The 9,691-nt window shown below is 33.7% G+C and overlaps 1 pseudogene; it reads left to right on the top strand.

Moving 5' to 3' along the window:
- Nucleotides 1–2,165: 2,165 nt before the first annotated feature.
- LOC131051589 (beta-glucosidase 12-like) lies at nucleotides 2,166–5,853 on the top strand (annotated as a pseudogene).
- The last annotated feature ends 3,838 nt before the right edge of the window (nucleotides 5,854–9,691 follow it).

Genomic DNA, 9,691 nt, shown 5'->3' on the forward strand with positions numbered 1-9,691 from the left:
AAATATGCATTTCATTAATTTACATAATTTCAAATTCAAGACATATATGTCACTTTCTAGTGATTCAAGTTATAATGTTGGATCATTGTTGATTGTTTTCTTTATAAAAGTGTGTCAATTTTTTTACTTTTAGCCCCTATCTCTCAACTTTTCCTCTATAAGAAAGCCCACATATTTACAATATGTAGTATTATTTTTTATTGTATCATTATTACATCCATAATCAAGAAAATTATTCTTTTCGATAATCTCATGTAAAATGTTATATTTTATTTTATAGGTGATTCTGGAATCCTAAATTGTTGTGTGACTCTTACATTTGAGTACTAAATTCCCTTCCCTTTAATTAAAAATAATGTTAATTTTTATAATATTATAAAAATTTCCTCAAAATTATAAACTATTGAGCCCAAATTAAACAATATTATTAATTATTTAATCTAAAATAGGGGACATGAAAAAAAAGGAATAAAAACCAAAAGCTAACAACCTAATGTCTTGAGTGAAAAGAATGTTTGAATGAATAAATCTCTTTTAAAAATCATGCACCATGAATTTTGGGTTTGGGTTGATCAAGTTCCTTAAATTCCATTTGATTTAATTCATGAGGCAAGAGGGCCTAAGGAAATTTCCTTAGAGTGTGACCCCTAAAAGTTCCTTAAATTCCATGTGATTTAATTCATGAGACAAGAGGGCCTAAGGAAATTTCCTCAGAGTCTAACCCTTGAAATACAAGAAAAAAGGCTCCAAATTTTAGCTGTCATTTTTCATGGACATAATCTTAGATTCTTAGAGAGGTTGAATGCATTCCTTGATATCTTTGGTTGAGAGGTAACAAGAACTGTCAAGGCTACAAAGGTTGGAACACATCCTAAAAGAGGATTTATTGAGTATTGAGGTTTACCAACATCTTTCAAAGGTTCACTAGACAAAAGGGTGAAAGTTGGTTGTGTAATAAATACATGCTTTTCATTACTAATGGTGTGTGGCAGAGAGGAGTGCATAGGATTCTTTGTTATACCATTAGCTTGAGGCCATGAGGGACTCTCTATCTTGGCTTTGGTGGCTAAATTGTTGTCAAATCTGCTAGAGTCTGATTAAGAACTCTTTTCCTCCTATTATAGTAACTTTAAAGGTTTACTATAATAGTCCATCCATCTTTAGATTTTATTACCTTAGCAACTAATTTCAAGACTACTTTTGAGTTGTTTGTAGCTAGAGATTCTAATCTCTAATAGTATGGTTAGAGACTTCAACCCAAAATCAATTAATGGGTAAGTTGATGTATAAAATACATTGTAAATGTGCATATTGCCTATCTATATCTTAATGATTCCCAATAAAACTTGGAAGAGGCCCGTATCCATGCAAACTCTACCTTATAGTTAGTTCAGATAATTTTTATTAAGTTCAATACATACTACCCTCTCAAGGAAAGAAGGAATGGATTGAGAGAAGCGACAATGGATAAGGGTAACATAATAAATTCAAGTCAGCACTTAATAGCTTTCTAATTAAACATGAAATATACCTTGTCTTGGAAGAAACTATATACAAAGAAATGTGCACATAACTAGGTCAATGATAGAGAACTACATCCACATTTTTTACATTTGGAAAGAAAAGAATATGCCAATGGGGAACCCATGTAGTGTCTATTTTACCATGAAGCATGCTTTTAGATTATACACAACTAACAAAATAACTAATGAGTGTAATTTATTCAATTCATTTGAATGCACTTTTAAAAGAGGGCATTGAGGGAACACCATCTAATGGGTTTGTAGAAGAAATGCTTCATGAATGACTTTGGATACAAACTTGTGAGGTTTCTTGGTGGTGCCATTACTTATTCCAATTCCTAATGCTTTGTCAATATTAGATGCTTTGTCAATCTTAGTTGAAGTGAAAGACTTAGGTGTCATTACAAAGTTTTTTTTCTCCTCTAGAGGAAGGAAATTTTTTGCTACAATATTGTAAAGTGGTATGATAAAAGGCAAAAACAAGGCACACAAGTATTAAGCTAACCAACCTCTCTAGCTTTCTCTTATTCACAAAGCAAGGATCATAAAGATAAAAAACCAAAATCAATCTCTCTTCCTCTCACTCCTATAATTCCCAAAGCTCCCTCAATCATTCCAAAAGATAAATGTCAAAGTACTATAATGAATCCTCTGAAGGGATGGAGAGCCTGTGTGGTGGTGTGTATATGGTGGGTCTTTCTTCTAAAGGCTCGGGAAGAAATAGAAGTACTGAGTAGGAGTGGATTTCCTGCTGGATCTATATTCGGTACAGCCTCTGCTGCATATCAATATGAAGGAGCTGCTCGGGAGGGAGGAAAGGGCCCAAGCATTTGGGATACTTACTCCCATATCCCAGGTTAACTTTTACTTTTTTATTTATCTATTCATATATATATAGCTCAGTACAGGAAGTACTCTTAGAATGACCAGAAAAATTTAACATGTCATATGATTTTTGAAGATTAATGGTCGATTGGAATTGCTGTATATATTTTATTGAGCAGTGTAAAATTGTGTAGGGAAAATCATTGATGGGAGTAAGTGTAAAATTGTGTAGGGAAAATCATTGATGGGAGTAACGGGGATGCTGCCTTGGATCGATACCATCGTTATAAGGTGTGCTACTTACAACATTTGATTTAAATTATATATTATTTCATTCAATCATATTTAGTAAATCACACTCAGCAATCCATCATTAGGAGCTGATAATGGATTACAGACAATGTTGATATATTATTTATAGAACATCAAAGTGTGATTATAAATGTCAATTCTAAAATATGCATAATTGAATCTTCTAAAAATAGTTCTTTAAATACTAAAAACTGTGAAAAACTAATGCCAACTACTTTTTCCATATTTTTTTTTCATTTGAATGTGTTTACTGCTTGCATCTTGCACTACATTAAAGAGCACTACATTAAAGAGAGAAAGTGTAATTTACAGGAGGATGTGAAACTGATGAAGGGAATGGGCATGGATACATATAGGTTTTCCATTTCCTGGTCACGGATACTACCATGTGAGCTGTGTTGTTTCTTCTTAAAGTTTTTCATTATTTTTATGATAGATCAAAAAGTCTGATCAGAAATGTTGATAAATAAACTTTCACTTGATTTGATAAAAAAATAACAATGATCTATAATATAGAAGAAAATAAAAAAACTTAGCTTTCGGCAATGCCTTTTTAAATATTTTTTGTGGGAGACAGATGGCACTGTCAAAGGTGGAATTAACAAAGTTGGAGTGGCCTACTACAACAACCTCATCACTGAACCTCATCACTGAACTCTTAAAGCATGGTAAAATGTACATTGTTTGCTACTATCTATATAGATATTACAATGATACTGTTTAAACTCTAACCAGTTCGTCTCCTTAGATATCAAACCTTTTGTGACACTGTTTCATTGGAACCTTCCACAAGCTCTGGAGGATAAATATGGAGGTTTTCTCAGCAAGAATATTGTGTACTTAACCCTTTCATATCAGTAAATCATTTTGCATCTATGCCCATATAGTAGATTTCATTGATTACCCATTGTTTATGCGTAAGTAGACCTGTTTTCTGATACATCCAGGAAAGATTTCAAAGCTTACACTGAAGTATGCTTTCAAGAGTTTGGTGATCGAGTGAAGCACTGGATTACTTTAAACGAACCTTATGCCTACGCTGCCTTTGGTTATGACACTGCTGCATTCCCACCAGGCCGCCACTCCTCTTCCAATGGAAATTCAAGCACAGGAAATTCTGCAAAAGAGCCATATATTGTGGCGCATAATCTTCTTCTTTCTCATGCAGCTGCTGTTCGTGTATACAAGAGAAAATATCAGGTAACCCATTTTTTTTCCCTAAAAAGTTTTTCATTCTACATACAACTGTTAGCTAATCTGCGATTATTATATGTACGCGATGCAGAAGGGATTGATTGGTATTACATTGGTGAGCCTCCGGACGATTCCCTATTCAGAATCAATATTTGACCAGAAAGCCGCTCAGAGGGCTACAGATTTTTTGTTTGGTTGGTAAGCAAGCATATGTTGGAAAAAGTATATTAATTTCGATTTGAAGTGTATATTTATTATTATTTTTAAATTCAATTGTGTAAGATTAAGATTAGATTCATCCTCAGAATAATGAGTTTGGAAATTAAAAATAGTTAGTTGCCCATCAAGAGAAGTGAAAAAGAAAGGGAGGGTAGAAAGTTGGAACCATTTTGACTTGTCTGGGTCTGAAACTAACCTTTTTTCTCTTCTAGCTTTCTATTATCTTTTGATGAATAGAAAATGGTTAGTTTCAAATCAAGTTAAATTAAAAATAGAGGAGGGATGGGTGTAAATTTTTACAATGTTTCAGACATGGGCTTAGTTTGTCTTGGTCTGCAACTATCCATTTTCTTATTTTAGCTTTCTATTATCATTTATTCTGTAATGAATTACAAAGTATGATCCAAAAAAATCATAAGACAAAATTGATTAGTTTCAGGTGAAAACAAGACAAGCTACTGATGCCTCAAACCTTGTGCAACTTTCCACTCCTTCTCCTCCTTTATTTAACTTGTTTTGGTCTACAACTAACCATTTTTATTGTTATTTGTTTTCTTCTTCCAACTGAATTATGTTCAGAAACATTGAAGTAAAACAAATCTTAATAATTATTATAGACTTAAGAAATTGAAATCTTTTGGCCATTCATATAAAACTGACTGGTAGTACAAAATTATAGGTTTATGGATCCAATTACAGAAGTGAAATACCCATCAACAATGAGAAATCTTGTTGGTAAGCGTTTACCCAAATTTACTGCCCATCAATCTTCCATGATGAAAGGTTCGTTTGATTTTGTGGGCTTAAATTACTATACAACCATGTATGCTGCTGATGTTTCAATGCCACCCAATTCCATGAACACAAGCTATACATTAGACTCTCGAACAAATCTGACAGGTATGAATCTTGAAAAGCTTTAGTATATGAACTGGTTTGGTCTGGCAATGTTTGAGAAAATCTGAGCGTAACTTCTCACATTGGCTCCTGTCAAATGTTGTCAGCTGAGAGAAATGGTATTCTCATCGGACCAGTGGTAAGACTGAAAAATCTTGGTAAGACTGAAAAATCTTGGTAAGACTGAAAAATCTTTTAAGAACTATTAAATAAGACTGAAGTTTTTTATTGGCCATATTTAATTTTTAGTAGGGAACAAGAGGCAGGATCCAGCTGGCTTCACGTGTATCCTCGTGGAATAGGAGAGCTGTTGGAGTACATTAAACATAGATATGGAAATCCACTGATTTTCATCACAGAGAATGCTAAAACCTTTGTATGATTGAATATTTACAGTATTTAGCAACAAAATTGCTGTTATTAGTATTTGAAAGAAATAATCTCAGTCGCTCTAATGAAATTTTGTTTGTATGGTTTTTTTGGTACGTGCATTTAATTGTTTGATATTTTTGTGAATTATATAAGAATTGATGAAAAAAATGATGATACTATAGTACTGGCTCAAGCTCTCAATGATACTTGGTGAATCAATTATGATTTTATGCATTTATCATTTATTCAACAAGCAATAAGGTAAATCTAAACTATTTATAACATTTTATTTCTTTATTTATTTTAGTACAATATACTAAAACATTATTATGGTTTGAATAGCAGGGATGGATCAAACATACAAGGTTATTTTGCATGGTCTTTATTAGACAACTTTGAGTGGTCAAATGGCTATATAGTTAGATTTGGTCTGCATTATGTAGACTATAAAAACAATTTAAATTGATATCCAAAAGCATCAACTTATTGGTTTCACAAATTCTTGGAATAAAAGGACTACAATATTTATATTTTATTGATCAACACTAGAATAACTTTCTAGGATTATGGATTAGACTCTGATGCAGCCAAGGTAGGGAGATCCAATGAAGGCTAGCCCCGCCTTGCAGTCTATAACACAAACACCTTGAAATAACAAAGAAAAAAAAGATCATTCAACACTAGATGTACCCTCGTAAAACTCTCAAAGGGAAAAACTCAGCCTCAAAGGTCAATCCTTATATTATTTTGATGAATTACATATGGCCTCAGGCTTTACATATGTTGGACTATAGCCTAGAATCACAAATCATTCAAACAAATCAAATCTATGATTTGTAGATCATCTGCTTAACAACTCTATCTCTGGTAATGCTCTGTTATTTCGGACCTCAACCCACTGGATCGGAACACCACAATCCTCTAGAATCTACATCTTTCCTGGACCTTTGTCGTCACAAATCAATCTCCAAACTTCCTCTTTATACTATCCGCAAGCCTCAACAACTAAATCAAGTCGACCAAAGATCCACCAGTTCATAATGAAACACGAGAACACTAACATGTCGGCCAAATCACCAAGAACACCTCCAATAATGCTTAGAACTTTGTGCGGACCTCCACGAACATCAGTCAGGGCCAAAACAACATCTCCCAATGATCCGCAAGTTACATAAATGATCCACAACCCAACTACACTCTGCCAGCTCAACACAACAAGAACAAGCCAATCCGGAACAATATCAGAATTAATATCTCATCGGAATCAAATCCAAATGCCATGAATCTTGAATATGTTTAAGACAACGATCTCTAGATGCTAAATCCAAATTTGAAACTCTAAATTCACAAACATGATGAATCACAACAATCTCCAAGCAACTCCACTGCTAACTGCTCCAACCGAATGAACTACTTAGATGCTCCTGCATCAGACTCTCGGGGTTAATTGAAAAGTGAGCCCCATCACTTGATCTACAACATGCCACAACCAATGCTACATCAAATCTATTTTGGTGATCTATTCACAGATACTTGCAACTGCCTCAAGTATAGCGGTCTGACTACAAGTTCTAGTTGCCTCTCCTCGATGTTCTACCGAACAACCATGCAACCTGCCTCAATTCGGTGATTTGTTCAAGTCCACCTGTCAACTACTTCATGTTCATGCTCCTAGGTTCGGCGGTCTGCTTGCAAGACTTGCACTACTTCAACATTCGGTGATCCGAACAAGTCTTCAAGCTGCCTTAAGTTGTTTTCATCCAATTGGTTCACAACCAAATCTTCCTCCAAAAATAGGTTGATAAATTGCTCTGATACCACCTGATGTAGTCAAGGTAGGGAGATCCAATAGAGGAAAACCTTGCCTTGCAGCCTATAACACAAACACCATGAAATAACAAAGAAAAATAAGATCATTCAACACTAGATATACCCTGGTAAAAACCTCAAAGGGAAAAACCTAGCCTCAAAGGTCAATCCTTATATTATTTTGATAAATTACATATTCCCTCAAGATTTACACATGCTGGATCATAGCCCAAAATCACAAAATCATTCAAACAACTCAAATCTATGATCACAAATCATATGCTTAACAACTCTATCTCCATTAACGCTCTGTTGATTCAGCCCTTAGTCCACTGGACCAAAACACTGCAATCCTTCGGAATCTACATCTTTCCTGATTCTTATCTTTCTCGGACCTCTGCATCACAAATCAATCTCCAAACTTCCTCTTTATACTATCCGCAAGCCTCAACAACTAAATCAAGTCTACCAAAGATCCACTGGTTCATAATGAAATGCAAGAACATTAACATGTCAGCCAAATCACCAAGAACACCTCCAATAATGCCTAGAACTTTGCACGGACCTCCACAAACATCAATTAGGTCCAAAATAAATTCTGCCAATGATCCACAAGTTATTGAAACAATCTGCAACCCAATTACACTCTGCCAGCTCAACATAGCAAGATCAAGACAATCCGGAATCATACCAGAATTGATATCTCACCAGAATCAAATCCAAATGTCATGAACCTCAAATATTTTCAAGAAAACGATCTTCAGGTGCTAAATCCAAATCGGAAACTCTAAATTCACAAACATGAAGAAACACAACAATCTTCAAGCAACTCCACTGGTAATTGCTCCAACCGGATGAACTACTCAGAAGCTCCTGTATCAGCCTCCTAATTTCATGTAATCTCCTATGATTTTTGGCCTTGAGATGTTTTGATCTCGACTTTATTTCTTGACAATGTATTAGGGAATACATAGGTCATACTTATGCTTGATGCTATCAATGCTTTATGGGGATCACCTACATGTTCGATAATATGGTCTTCGACAATATGTTCTTCATCAATATGTTAGTTGGTGGTGTTTTTGTTGCATAATGATGCATTTATGCTAGTTTTCTATTTCTTTAAGAAGACTTTATGTATTTCACTAGGTTTGTATTCCTAAAATTCTTGTATCATGCTATCTTGTTATCACAGTGATTTATTTCATTGTTTTCAATATATGTATCATCACTACATGTTTTATATGGTGTTAAGCCCCTTTCAATGTTGATATGCTTCAATTATCATATATTGGGAAAGTATTCTTGATGTGTGCATTAAGTGGATATAGGTATATGGTTATTTTTCACCTAGGATATAGTAGTTATATTAGAGATGTTACTTTTGATTGCATGTTTTGTAGATCTCACTCAATTTGATTATGACATGGGTCCTTTTTTTGCGATTTTGGATCTTAATCAATGGTGATTCGGGTATTTATGTGTTGTGGAAAACTAGCAAATATTTATTAAACATCATGGGTTTTTTTACATATGACCATATTTAGAAGAATAAATCTTGCTTGTAAATAACTCCTAATCTACTAGAATTTTAAAAATTATAAAAAATAATAATAAAGATAAATTACAAGTTAGTATGCATTAAAAATAATATTTGATTTTTGAAATAAATTAAAATTTCCCTTTGAAATTATTTCATTAGCTCAATGAATGTGAACTACATGTTCTTGCATGTGTGTTGCATGTACTTGCATGAACTTACATGTTTCATGCATGTGCATGTCTATGAGCTTCATGTGCTTGCATGTTTGTTGCATGTACATGCAAAAACTTGCATGTTTCTTACTTATATTGAACGTGAAATATTCATGGTATTCAAGGTTCTATTATTTCTTTTATTAATATTTCTTAGCCCAATGATCTTGAGGGAATTTATTTGAAGAATTGGATGATCATTAATCCTTGTTTGAGTGAAAGTATTGTAGTTGACCTTGTTTTTGGGTCACAACAAACATTTGAACGATGGAGAATATGTACTTTTATGGAGTTGACCATGTGATTTTATTTGATATGATATTGATTTGGGTATTCAACATCATATTGATTTGTGCATTGGTATGTTCAATTGAGATGAGAGGATAGATGATGTTGAGTACCTAGATAGTCACTTATGGGGGCATGTTATATATTATTTAACATGATTCATGGAGAATTTTCTATCAGATTTAGTGGGAGATTTCATAGTGATTGTGGATTCATCACTTGGTGATGGTTGATCTTATAAAGTAGTTGTTTGTTTAATGGACGAGTTCTTGGATCTCATTGTTCTGGTGGGAGTTCTTTGAAATTTTCATTCTTATTGTTAGGAGATAATTATCTTTATTTTATTTAAAATATTGACATATGGGATAGCTATGGAGACACTTGGAGTCTTTGGTTGATGTGTCAAGGTTTTTCAAATTTTTTTATTTGAATAGGTGTTCCTTGATGTATAAGATGGTTTGGTGTTATGGAATGATGAACACCTGATTTCACATTAT

Source organism: Cryptomeria japonica, chromosome 7, assembly GCF_030272615.1.
Source record: "Cryptomeria japonica chromosome 7, Sugi_1.0, whole genome shotgun sequence".
Lineage (NCBI taxonomy): Eukaryota > Viridiplantae > Streptophyta > Pinopsida > Cupressales > Cupressaceae > Cryptomeria > Cryptomeria japonica.